The sequence below is a fragment of the Anomaloglossus baeobatrachus genome, chromosome 5 (assembly GCF_048569485.1).
Source record: "Anomaloglossus baeobatrachus isolate aAnoBae1 chromosome 5, aAnoBae1.hap1, whole genome shotgun sequence".
In the NCBI taxonomy this organism is placed as follows: Eukaryota; Metazoa; Chordata; class Amphibia; order Anura; family Aromobatidae; genus Anomaloglossus; species Anomaloglossus baeobatrachus.
In genome coordinates this window covers 293,282,567-293,295,845 of record NC_134357.1, presented here as the reverse complement: position 1 = coordinate 293,295,845, position 13,279 = coordinate 293,282,567, and the positions used below count along the sequence as shown (strand labels likewise).

The window sequence follows — 13,279 nt, the reverse complement described above, 5'->3', positions numbered from 1 at the left end:
TGCTTAATCTACCTGGTGTCAGCTCCGAGCTGTCACTGACCGTTACTAATGAAAATTCTGCTGCTCCCCATCAGACCAGGAAGTCATCTTCACGGCTGCTCGGTTGAGACTGTGTGAATGCAGACTCTATGCCGATTGACAGCTGGCTTCCCGCAGTTAGCCAGTGCAGTCAGCTGTCAATCAGCATGAGGCTGGGGCCACACGCGGCACTACTGCGATGCTTGCATGAGACTCGGCTCGCGCTGGCAGCACAGCAGGGGCTGAGTGTCATGCGAGTGTGCCTGCATATGAGGTCCGACCCTGCGAGCGGACCACAGCTGCGGGGGGCGGGCCGGCACAGAGGAGGGGAAGGTGGGATTTCTCTCACTCTCTCCTCTGTAGCCGGCTATTGCGATTCTCGCTCTGCAAGCGTGGTACACCGGTGTACCTTGAGAGTAGTGTGATTTTTCTCTCGCCCCATTCACTTGAATGGGTGCGAGAGAAAATGGTCTCTGCTTACAATCGCAGCATGCTGCGATTGTTTTCTCGGTCCGATTAGGGCTGAGGAAATAATCTCTCATGTGCGCTGACACACAGGCTAGAATTGGTCAGAGGGGAATGCGATGTTTTATCGCACTCCACTTGCACAGATTTTCTCGCCGTGTGGCTTAGGCCTGATGGTAGCAGTCACTCACACCCAGTCAACAAAGCAAGGGAAGAAAAGGCGGACTTTAAAGGGGTATCAGTTTTGGCAAAATAATCATAATAATAATAATTAAGAAGTTATTAAAAAATACTTCCTGAATTAAAAAAAAAAAAAAAATCTGCAGTTAAAGCGTATGTGCACACGTTGAGTTGCAGAAATCTCTCTTGGCAGTAAAAAAAAGCAACTCTTTTAAGCATTTTTTTTGCATACGTTTTTCATTGCTGTGAATTGTGAAAACCACAGGCAAAAACGCTGAAAGAAGGGACGTGCTGCAGATTATTTTCTGTACCAAATCAGCAAGGAAAAAAAACCCTGAACATGTGCACACTTCAGATTTCTCATTGACTTTGCTGGCATAAGGATGTCTTTGTAGATAATACTGCACTAAATAAGCATCAAAAAATGCAATAAAAACACTTGTTCTGGCAGGTTCCTATTCATTCTCACCTTACCAACCCTCTGCCACTCTGCTGACTTCTGAAGATTGATGTTGAAGAAACTGGCTAGGTATCAGCTTAGGAAGCCCAAATTCCAGGTGTCATCCCATCAAGAAGTTATAGTTACTAAATCTTATACATGATCCATCTTAAAAAGATTATATCCTTCTTAAAGGTAATCTGTCAGCAGAATTTCAGCCCCCAAACTATTTATATGACCATGTAGCACTACCTTCCCATGGACAGTCCATTCTTCCTTTAATGAGAAATCACGCTTTGAATTGATAGGCAAATGAGGCTGAAGCGTAAAGCTGGTGTCACACACAGCGACAACGACAACGACGTCGCTGCCACGTCACCATTTTCTGTGACGTTGCAGCGACGTCCCGTCGCTGTGTGTGACATCCAGCAACGACCTGGCCCCTGCTGTGAGGTCGCCGGTCGTTGCTGAATGTCCTGCTTCATTTTTTGGTCGTCACTCTCCCGCTGTGAAGCACACATCGCTGTGTGTGACAGCGAGAGAGCGACGAAATGAAGCGAGCATGGAGCAGGAGCCGGCGTCTGGCAGCTGCGGTAAGCTGTAACCAGCGTAAACATCGGGTAACCAAGGGAAGACCTTTCCCTGGTTACCCGATATTCCGATATTTACCTTCGTTACCAGCCTCCGCTCTTGCTACCAGTGCCGGCTCCTGCTCTGTGCACATGTGGCTGCAGTACGCATCGGGTAATTAACCCGATGTATACTGTAGCAAGGAGAGCAAGGAGCCAGCGCTAAGCAGTGTGCGCGGCTCCCTGCACTGACATGTAGCTGCAGCACACATCGGGTTAATTAACCCGATGTGTACTGTACCTAGGAGAGCAAGGAGCCAGCGCTAAGCGCAGCTCCCTGCTCTCTGCACATGTAGCACAGCGACGTTATGATCGCTGCTTCTGCTGTGTTTGACAGCTAAGCAGCGATCATAACAGCGACTTACAAGGTCGCTGTTACGTCACCGAAAATGGTGACGTAACAGCGACGTCGTTGTCGCTGTCGCTTAGTGTGAACCCAGCTTTATTGTAGATATGAAGCCTCTGTCACTCCAGCTCTTGCCTGAAGTCACACAGCAAAGGGGATGTCAGTTAAGTACAAGGTGGCATAGGGTGTGGAATAGAGCTGGAGCGACATAGGTTTCACATCTATAATAGATCTTTAGCCTTAATTATACATCAATTCAAATGATGATTTCTCAGTAATGGAGGAACAGACTTGAAATATAAAACGGTATTGCTGCACTTGTCTTTGAAAAAAATAACCTGGAGCATCAGATAGCAGGAAATATAGACAATCACCATGCTAGAGAGGTACCTGCTTGTCAGTGCTGCCCAAGATCATCCGGCTCTTGACCAGGGGGCCTCTTTGTGCGCTTTAGGCATTCGCTATTTCCAGGCCTGTCCAAGATGTGTGACTGGTCTCCAGTAGCTCCACACTGCAGAGAGAAAGAGGAGTCCGTAATAAAAGGAAGTTATACATGTGACAGAACATACGAAAAGTTTATGGTAAACACACCGCAGTTTTAAGGAAGTGGCATGGCACAGAAAGGGTTAAGGGAGTAGGGCACTGGTTTATTGGAAGGTCAGCGTTTGTGGGTGGGAGTGGGAGAATGACTACATCATACATACGTGGAATACCAGGGTTCCTCTCCCCAGATCAAGAAGCAACACAGATGAGCACAGCCAAGGGGTATATGACAGTACGGTTCTGACAATGGGAAAGGCTTGCATAGTCCTCTAGAGACACTTGGTACACCACATCTGAAGCACTCCCAACTAAAAGACTGCAGGAATCCAAAGCAAATCTGCCACTGTTGGTTCAGTATATATGGTCCTCTCCATAGATCTAACCTTAAAGGATAGCCTGATTCTATTCAAGTGACCGGGGAAAAGAAACAAACAGCTCCCTTCCACAAAATACATTAAAGAAGTTATCCACTACCCTAACTCACTTCATTTTTAATTAATCAATCGCGCCATTATGTGCCACTAAATGCATCCATACCCTTATTATAGTAATATAAACCTATTATCATGCAGATAGCATCACTTTGTGTCTGCCAGTTGCAGCCCTGATATTTACATCCATGTACTGTGCACGGTTACTGCAAGTTCCATCATGCATTGCAGTGGCCTGTCAGAGAGCACTTAGCACACCCCCTCCATTCTCCACCCAAACCTATTGCCATAAACAGTCCTGACAAAGATATTCAAATAAAAAAAAGAGTCCATGGAGCCTCTGTTAGGAGTCTCGACACAGAAACTAACCAGATATCGCTCCGGGAAGGACCTAGCCAAGGAGTGGCTCTTTTTAGGAGACCACCATAACCACCATATTAAGTGGCCCTTTCAGTCAATATCCAACTTTTTGACAAGTTTAAAGATATGACAAGGGAAATTCCAAGGCCAGGTATCCATCCACAGACAGCTGTTTCAGGGTATTGCCCCTCATCAGTGTGGAGTAGGATTCTGGCCAGGTGGGAGCAATGCCTAGTAGACCAACAAGACAAAACAATCACTGATCTTGGGGAAACCAGCCGGAGAAAACACTGCCGGCAGCCAACGAGGGCGCTCAATACAGTGAAATCCTAAGTGCATTGCTCCGAGGGAAATATGCAAATCAAAAGAGTCCATGGAGCCTCTGTTAGGAGTCTCGACACAGAAACTAGCCAGATATCCCTCCGGGAAGGACAAAGATATTGGGAGATACCAAGAGAAGCCTAGTGTAGATACCAGCCCATCTGGCAATTGCCAGATGGCCGGTACAGCCCTGCCACTGTGTTTATGGAAATTTTGGTGCTTCTCCACTGTCCACATCAGTAACTGCATTACCTAAACCCTTTGCTTTTGAAATGCAGATCGCAGCACTTCAGTAGCAAAAGTGTTAGCCCCTGCTATTATTGCTGAATGAAAATGTCAGTTCAGCTTGTGTGAGGCAGACTACATGTGTCTTCAGGAGGCATGCTCATTACACTGGCATTCACTCCTTATCATCCACACCCACTATTAGGAGCCCAGTGACGACTTACTTTCATTTGGTCTGACTTCTGTGCCAGAAAAGGAAGCGTCGGACATAACAGAGGAGGAAGAAGAATCTGCATAACAATCCAGTACTATGTGATCCATGCTGAGACATAGAAGCTATATATTCAAGTATATTACAAAAGGTATTGTTTGGAAGAACTAGGATATATGGCAAGGGGGCGAAAAAGTAGTGGAAAACCCCTTTAACTGCAGCTCTAAGAAAAAGCCATGTGTCCAGCAATGGGCCCGCAATTCAGTAAATTGTATAAGTTTACAGTAATTAATAGGGAAGAGACAGAAAAAAAAAAAAAAAAAAAAAAAGTGTTGTCCACAACCAGATCATTGCTAACAGTGATATAAACAGGAATGCCGTTAACGCCCGTCAGGCTGTCCAAACTTTTACCAGACACAGAGGGGAATAGGGGAAAATCAGAAGCATATATAAACAAAAAAAAAAAAAAAAAGAAAAAAAGAAAGAAATAATATATCTATATCTATATATCTATATCTATATATCTATAAACACATTCCTCAACCATGCTACACCCTTCAAGACTAATTTTTTTGGGACATGCGTGAATTTTCATTACTGTGCTGGACACATAATAAAGCATCCACATAACAGTATATATGTCATATCCACGGTGGCTCAGTGGTTAGCACTGCAGTCTTGCAGCGCTGGGGTCCTGGGTTCAAATCCCACCAAGGACACCATCTGCAAGGAGTTTGTATGTTCTCCCCGTGTTTGTGTGGGTTTCCTCCCATACTCCAAAGACATACAGTTAGGGACCTTAGATTGTGAGCCCCAATGGGGACAGTGTTGCCAATGTATGTAAAGCGCTGTGGAATTAATAGCGCTATATAAATGAATAAATTAATTATTATTATTATTATATGAAATCCACAGCAATTATAGGGACTAGTGTTTGCCTACCTGGTCCTGCCTGTCTGCACTTATGGCCATACAAGATCACATATAAGTACCTGGATACTTGGCCCCCCATTTACAGACCACTCATCACACATACCGCAGACCATAAAGCCAGATGCGTGGTTGTATAAAATTGAACCCATGGTTATCAGGCTATAGCAATGACATAAGGGTTCATTAACAAATACAATTTTCCAGTACAAGTGCTATCCGCCAATGTACGGTAAGTCAATAGTTTTGTGGAAAAAATAAATCAGACCACACTGTATCCATTGCTTCCTTGCACAATTATGGAATCTTGTAGGTAAAGAGCTGTTCCACCTGTAAGACAGCACTCTCAATCCTAACAGCCGCAGGATTGTGCATGGGAACCGTTGTTTCAGAGACAGTTTATGTTTGGGGGGAGGAGGATTTGGTCCTTGGAATATCCTCATTTGATCCTATAGTTCAGATGGGAACCAAGCCGCTGTAAGAGGCTCTCATGGTGAACACCAAAATTGTTGGCGGAGGTGAGGCTTTATTGGTAATAGGGGGACTTAGGAAGAGCTTAAAGGGGTCTAAAAGCATTATATCAACCAGACTGGGGTTTGCTTTAAAGTCATATTTCACTCAGTCTAATAGAGTATTTTAAGAAGAGGTTTTCATAGTTGTATAAAACATAAGAGCTTTCATAATCTTAGGAGATAAGTAACAATAATAAGAATATTGTTAGGTTCATATATGGCGCCCTGTGCCTAGTCGCCACAGATAATAACTAGATATGTATATCCATCTGTATAACATGTATTATTAGCTTTAATGAATTTCTCTTCTGTTCCCCACAAAACACACATTTTCCCACACTCCCTTACTGGGGCTGTTCTCTTGAGATAAACCAACACTTGAGAGTGAACCCTAGAAGGATATAGGGGTGGAGCTGAGTTCTGAGGTAAATTTAGTCAGTCAGAGGCAGTGTGAGGTGAAGAGAAGAGTGTAATATGGAGAAGGTCCTGTCCTGAGGTAATTGCTTAAATTTCTGGAGGGCCATCTACACATTGGCAGTATATCAGTCCCTAGGCCACCAGAACTTCCAAGGTCAGTGGCAAAACAAGGAGACTGTTATTAGCCTTTTTAGGAGGAACAGTGAATTTCCTGGGAGCACAGTGGAACATGTGAGTCTGGAAACTTCTAGAAGGAATAGTGAGTTTTCCTTCAGGATTCAAGTCGCCTGCTCGCCAGAGGGGATTACAAATCCAGATTGTTCTGGTCTTGGAAATTCCAGAATGCCAAGATACCTATTCCCAAGTAGGGAAATAGTAGCAGAGGAAGAGTACACTATCACCATCAGGGTGGATTGATTTAAATCACGCCGATTTAAATCATGATTTAAATCACGATTTAAAATCAAAAGATTTTTTTCTATTTAAATCGGATCGATTTAAATCATGATTTTAATCATGATTTAAATCACTGATTTAAATCAAAAGGTTTTTTTTTAATATAAATCACGATTAAAATGAGAAGTGAGAGCAGTGTGTGCATGTGCACCCATAGTTACACGGACGAAACTAGGGGCAACGATCTAACGCCAGGGTGAGGGGGGGACCCCAAAGTAAGTAAAAATCTTTTTTGTTTTACTATATGGCAATAGGTAGGTGTTTAAAAGCAGCATGTCTTAATTGTATAAACTATTAATAGCCTCCACATTTTGTTCATACTGCCCCTTTAATTCCACACTTCTAGCTTGGTTTCAGTTTTGGTTTAGTTTCTTTTTCCCTGCATTCAGTTGACATGCCCAAACTTGTTGGATAGTCAGCAGTACTTGGCTCAGGCTGTAGTAACAATCAAACTTCATAAGTGATCTGTGTGAGCCATGGCAGCAGGTCGTAAGAGAGACCCTATTTGGGTTCATTTTGTTGAGATGCCAGCAGCAGATCTTGGAAAGAAAGGTGCAAGAGCAAAGTGCAAATACTGTCAAAAGGATATCCAAGGACTTGTTTGCTGTTTGAAATCACATTATGAAAACTGCAACCAGAAGGGAAATGAAGAAGTTGATAGTGATACAACTAATGTCAATGAACCCCCACAGCTTCTTATGCACCAGGAGCCTAGTACTAGTGGTAAGTCTGGCAATTAATTTACGACCTATTTTTTTAACAGACATTTTACTGGGATGGTTAAAGTCTATGAAAAGAAAAATTTCTAGCACTGGTAGTTCTGGAGTATAGAATTTAAATTTATGTTAAGGCAATATTTCACAGAAAATTAACGCTAAAGGACATGTGCACCTTTTATTTTTTTAAGGTGCACATGTCCCCCCCCGGCAGCGCTCTTACCTCCGATCCCCGCAGCGCTGAGATCCGTGGCTTCGTTTTGACCATCCGCCTCCCGTCCTCCGGTTGCGGCCTACTCGCAGTGATCCAGCGGCGTGACGTCAGCGGGCCGCACGCTCCATTGAAATGAATGGAGGCGCGCTCGCGGACGGGCAGAACGAAGCCACGGATCCCCGCAGCGCTGACATCGGAGGTAAGAGAGCTGCGGGGGGAGGACATGTGCACACTGTGACTGGCTGCACCTTAAAAAATAAAGGTGCACATGTCCTTTAAGTAAAAATAAAGTGTGTATACGCTTATTTTTTTTTATTGTAGGCTGCAATTCACTTTTGAAGTCTGCCAAATTGACCATTTTTAAAAAAAAACATTTTTAAAACTTTTGTGACATAATTTTTTTCAGTTGCTGAGGCTCTGATATTAGTTACCAGTATTACAGCAACCTCACCGGAAAACTTGAGTAGCATAACTTTTGAGACAGCCCTTATAGGACGAGGACCATTACATTGTTCAAAAAGTTTGTTTCAATATTTTCGTTATATTTCTTCAAATACGCAGTCGATTTATATTTTTAATTTCTGTGCTTTCAGGGTCAAATATGGCTTGTGCTGCACGTGACAATCAATATCTGGGTACAACTTCAACAAAGCAGCCCAAAAAAAAACTTTGCGTGCAACAAAGTGTAGAAAAATTCATCTTAAAGACTACGACGAGCCAGAAAGAACATTTTGATGAATTAATTGCTAAATTCATATTTGCAACCAATTCTTCTTTCCGACTAGTTGAGCACCCATTGTTTGTACAAATGATCGAAGGAATTAGACCAGGCTACAAACCACCAAGTAGATTTGATATCTCAGGAAAACATCTTCAGGCTGTATACGACATAGAAAGAGCGGCTTGTACAAAATATTTGAAAGACAAGGTTGTTAACATGAGCTTGGATGGTTGGAGCAACATCCACAACGACCCCATAATTTGCACTTGTGTCACAACAGAAGATGCTGAAACTTACCTTACAGACACAAACGACACATCTGGAAATTCACATACTGCTGAATATTTACTTGAAATTGCTAAGAACTCAATTCACCAATGCCAAGAACAGTTTGGATGTAAAGTAAGGAGCTTAGTTACTGATAACGCAAGCAATGTGGCAAAAATGCGAGCGGAACTGGCACAGGATGACACAAATGTCATTACATACGGTTGTTCTGCCCATTTGTTGCATCTTTTGGCAAAAGACCTGCATATTTTGGGTGTCAAGGAACATGTTGTAGAAATTGTTAAATATTTCTGCAATAATCATTTTGCACATGCAACCTACAAGGAAATGGGAGGACTGAAGTTGGTTCTACCACAAGATGTTAGATGGAATACCTTGGCTGACTGCTTGGAACTGTTTATTAACAACTGGTCAAAATTACTGTCCATTTGCGAAACACATCGGGATAAAATTGATGCTAATATACGAAGCAAAGTATTAAATCTTGGTGTGAAGAGAAATGCCGAGGACCTTTTGGAAAGGTTAAAGCCAATATCGATTGCGTTGGATAAAATGCAGAAAGATACTGCAACCATAGCTGATGCCACAGAAGTTTGGAAAGATTTAGAAGGTTCTCTAGATCTCTTGAACCTCTCAAACAATGTAAAGGTTGCAATACAGCACCGCAAGGACCAAGCATTAAAAGAAGAACACTATTTAGCCAATATCTTGCATCCCATCTACAGAGGGAAAAAATTATCTGAGGCGGAAATCAACTCTGCAATGGAGTGGCTCGCCAATACTAACCATGACATTGTGGCAACTGTGCTGAAATTGAAGTGTGAATCTGCACCATTTCAAAAATACATGTTTGCAGATAACGTCGTTAATGAACTAAAACCACTGGACTGGTGGAAGTCGCAATCACTTGTTCTTCCAGCAAAGATAATAAATCTAGCTACTCAGCTACTGACTGCATCGGCTTCATCCGCAGGAGTAGAGAGATTGTTTTCTTCATTTGGTTTTGTGCACACAACAGTCCGAAACCGCTTAGGAACTGCTAAAGCAGGACAACTGGTTTTCCTATTAAAAGTCCTAAATAAACAGTAGGCTTAAAGGACTGATGTATTCACTGAAGATGTTTGCTTACTTGAAACGTTAGAGATAGGCTATTGTTAAAAAGTACTTACTCTCTGTAGTTCAATTCTGAGTGTTTAATAGTGCAAATAAAAATTATTAGGTTTCATAATCAACTGTTTTAATATTTTTATTTGTGTAAAACAATTAGATTTGCAAAAAGACAAAGTTTTGCTTGTGTACAACTTGATTAAAAAATCTGATTTAAATCAAAAAAATCTGATTTTTTTGATTTTTTTAAAAAAAATCAAGATTTTTATCCACCTTTTATCACCATACACCAGAGGAGCCAACTCATCAGGGCAGGAATTACCCCCGATCATTGGATGCTGTGATAAACACTCTGCAGAACTCCAGTAAAACGGCAAAAGCTCCCTGTCCTGTCTCTGGCTGAATTACTCTCTGCTGCTTCATCTCTACCTCAACATCTCCCAGGACCCAGCTCTAGTGGGGAAAATGGGGGGAGGGGGGGGCGAGAGGACAACCCTCTGGCACTGCGCTACACCACCTACCTCCTGGGAACCTCCAGCAGTGCCCAGCCATACCACAGCCGAGCATCCCGACTGGTATCACTCACTCTTTGCTTTGTTTATTTTATTTTTTCTCTTGTTTTTAAATATTTTTAAGCCTCATTACAAAAGCCCCTTGCAAGTGCCTGGTATGGCCACATCGGCACTCAAACCCCCCATCGTGACATCAGGGGTCTATTGGGGGTGGCACACATAACTTGAGACCTGTATCTCCCAGATTCTGGCGATAGTCAGACCAGATTTATGGTCCTTTTACAGGCAGTTAGAAGATTGCCCATCGACTACATATGTAGTGCCCCTGAGCCACTCAGGGCACTACTAGGAACTGCATCCTCACGGGGATGCAGGGCCTACCCCCAGGGACCTGGAATACCAGTGCCAGCAAGACACACCAAAACCCCAGTTTCCAATTCACACTAGGGGTAACTGGTTAGTCGGAAACAAGGGGATGGCCACCTAGAGGGCAGAGCCAGACCAGGGGACTAGACAACCTGGTGGGAGGAGAAAGCAGTCAGTTAAGTAGTAGTGAGTGAAAGTGGAAAAACATGCCTAGAGCTGGGTCGTGTCACGTTAACCTGGGGGCACAGGTGAGTGGTCTCCAGGGCAAGTACACCTGACTACAACTGGGACCAGAGCACCGACGAGCCACAGGGCCCTAAGTCAGGCGACAGTTTCATACAGCCTGACAAATATCTACACAGTGTGGGGACCACGGATCTCACTGACCCACAGATCCGGGGGCACCAGCAGTAAAGCAAAAATCAGGGTTCGGGACACAGACCAGCCCTACAGGGTCCACACTGCCCGCCGTACGGACAAGGAGACTACAACAAAAAAGGGACAGTTGGGCCCCAAACGCTCTATGCTACGGGGACCTAACCACACAGAGTGGTGGGGACAGAGCAACATAGTCATCAACTGGCACTGGCAATACAGGGACTTCAACCAGCCGTCCAAGGGTCCAGAGTGAGTAGAGACTTAATTACAACCCATGGTGTGGCCTCCCTTATTACTCCATCATGCATCTCCCAGGCTCAGCCCTACCTGCGGAGGGCCTACCACCACAGCTGCCATTACCACCAGCCCTGGGGGATAATCAACTCTGCAGCGGCGGTTCCACAATATTAACCGCAACCTGCAGGTGGCGTCACACAAATGACTATAATCTCCCCTGCAAATACTCCCATAGCGACTAGTGTACACCAGCACTGTAAGGGAGGAAACGAGAAAAATGTGGACATGGCAGATAGCACAAACCTAGACAGAGAAGGTGGGTGGCACGGTTCCACCGCACGTATCCTAGTGACCTCCCTATAATCCAAGCCAATCTATACTACTTTTTTTAATGCAGGTGCCTGGTTTAAGTAAAACAAATTTAACTTTATTTTGTTCAGAAAAAAAAAAAAATATATATATATATGCTGTGTAAAACAAGCTAAAGAAGAATACTTAAGGCCAATACAAGTGCCCCGCAGAGTAGAGCAAAAAGGGTGTTGGGGCACAGGTAATAAGTAGTACAAACCTATAAAATCCCACATAGGTCCAAACAATCACAAAGAGTGCATCAAATCCAATGATATCTGTGGGGCTGCATGACTGTTTCCATCCCACATAATACAGACCAGGCTGTAGACATATGTATCATCTCACTGCATAGTCTACTCAACATCTGGCTCTAAAGAGGAAACTAGAGCTCTCATCATACGTGGCCATCAGAAGGATACACCAACATTTGTAAACCTTAGCGTCCCTGCCCATCTGTTAGACATACATGTACATCCAGCGGATTGCTTAGATGTGCACAGAATGATTACTAGTTATACAACTTATCCCAATGACCTCTGTCAATAGGGCAAGTTTTACCCTTGTGCACTGTCACCAAGCGTTGGATTCAATTCACTGAAAGGTATTAAAGGGAACCAACCAGCAGGATTTTCATATATAAAGTAAAGCCAGTGCTATACTGGTGCTGGGATGCTGAGTGTAACCATACTTTTTGTTCAGAGATTGTATGTTTTATTTCAGAAATATGTGCAAGTAAAGCTACAGAAATGCACTGCTTTTTGATTGACAGGTGCAACAGGAAGGGAATATGTGGGTCAGGTCTTGCTATATATTCCCGCCCCTATCTGCCTGCTTAGCCTTCCTCTCCCTGTCACTGTCATAGACGTTCATTACGGCGCAAGCAGACAGACAGGGGCAGGGATAGATAGCAAGACCCGAACCACATATTCCTTGCTGTTGCACCTGTCAATCAAATAGCATTGCTGGAACTTTACTTGCACATATTTTTTAATTAAAATCTCCAATATCTGAACAAAATGTATGGTTGCATTCACCATCCTAGTGCCAGTATAGCACTGGCTTTACTTTATACATGACAATACTGCTGGTTGGTTTCCTTTAAAAGGGACATTTTAAAAAGTGTCAAGCAGCAGGAAATAGGTTATATGTTTTATTTTTAAAATTTTGCTACAGTTCAGAAAAAAAAACCCCAAAACAAAAACACTGTTTAAAACCAAACTGTAATTGAAAGAAGAGTCAAAGGGGTGGCTTACTGCCTGGCTTGATTGCCAGATCTCTTCCTATACACGAACAGAAAAAGACCTGTCAATCAAGCCAAGCATGATAACGAATGGAGCCCAGATGGGTAATCTTCCTGCTCCTGCCTGTTTTTAAACTACACTTTTCTAAAATGCAGAAACATTTCAGAGTAAAAACACAAGGTAGCCAGTTTCATACAGCCTTGTGTCCTGACAGGTCGCTTTCATTGAGTCCATATCAATTCAGGATTCCAGAAGCAATGACGTGACCGGATTGGATTTCCATGTAGGTTGCCAAATGGAACAGGGGTCCTTATGGCAAACAATCAGGACCCCTAGGTGTCTCAGTGGTTAGCACTGCAGCCTTGCAGCTCTGGGGTCCTGGGTTCAAATCCCACCAAAGACACCAACTGCAAGGAGTTTGTATGTTCTCCCCGTGTTTGTGTGGGTTTCCTCCGGGTTCTCCGCTTCCTCCCACACTACAAAGACATACTGATAGGGACTCTAGATTGTGAGCCCCAATGGGGACAGTGTTGCCAATGTATGTAAAGTGCTGTGGAATTAATAGTGCTATATAAACAAATAAAATTATTAAATTATTAAATTAACCTACACGGAGATCAGTTGCTGTGGGCAAGAAGGCCAGTTTAAGAAATAATCAACTGGTC

General features: G+C 43.4%; 1 protein-coding gene across 4 annotated transcripts in view; it reads right to left on the bottom strand.

The window, feature by feature from the left end:
• RHBDF2 (rhomboid 5 homolog 2) overlaps positions 1 to 13,279 on the bottom strand; it is a 134,803-nt gene that overhangs the window by 69,963 nt on the left and 51,561 nt on the right. For all 4 annotated transcript variants that reach the window (XM_075349564.1, XM_075349566.1, XM_075349567.1 and 1 more), the window contains exon 2: positions 2,468 to 2,588. The gene's annotated coding sequence lies outside the window, so the exon portion shown is untranslated. The remainder of the gene's footprint in view (positions 1 to 2,467; positions 2,589 to 13,279) is intronic.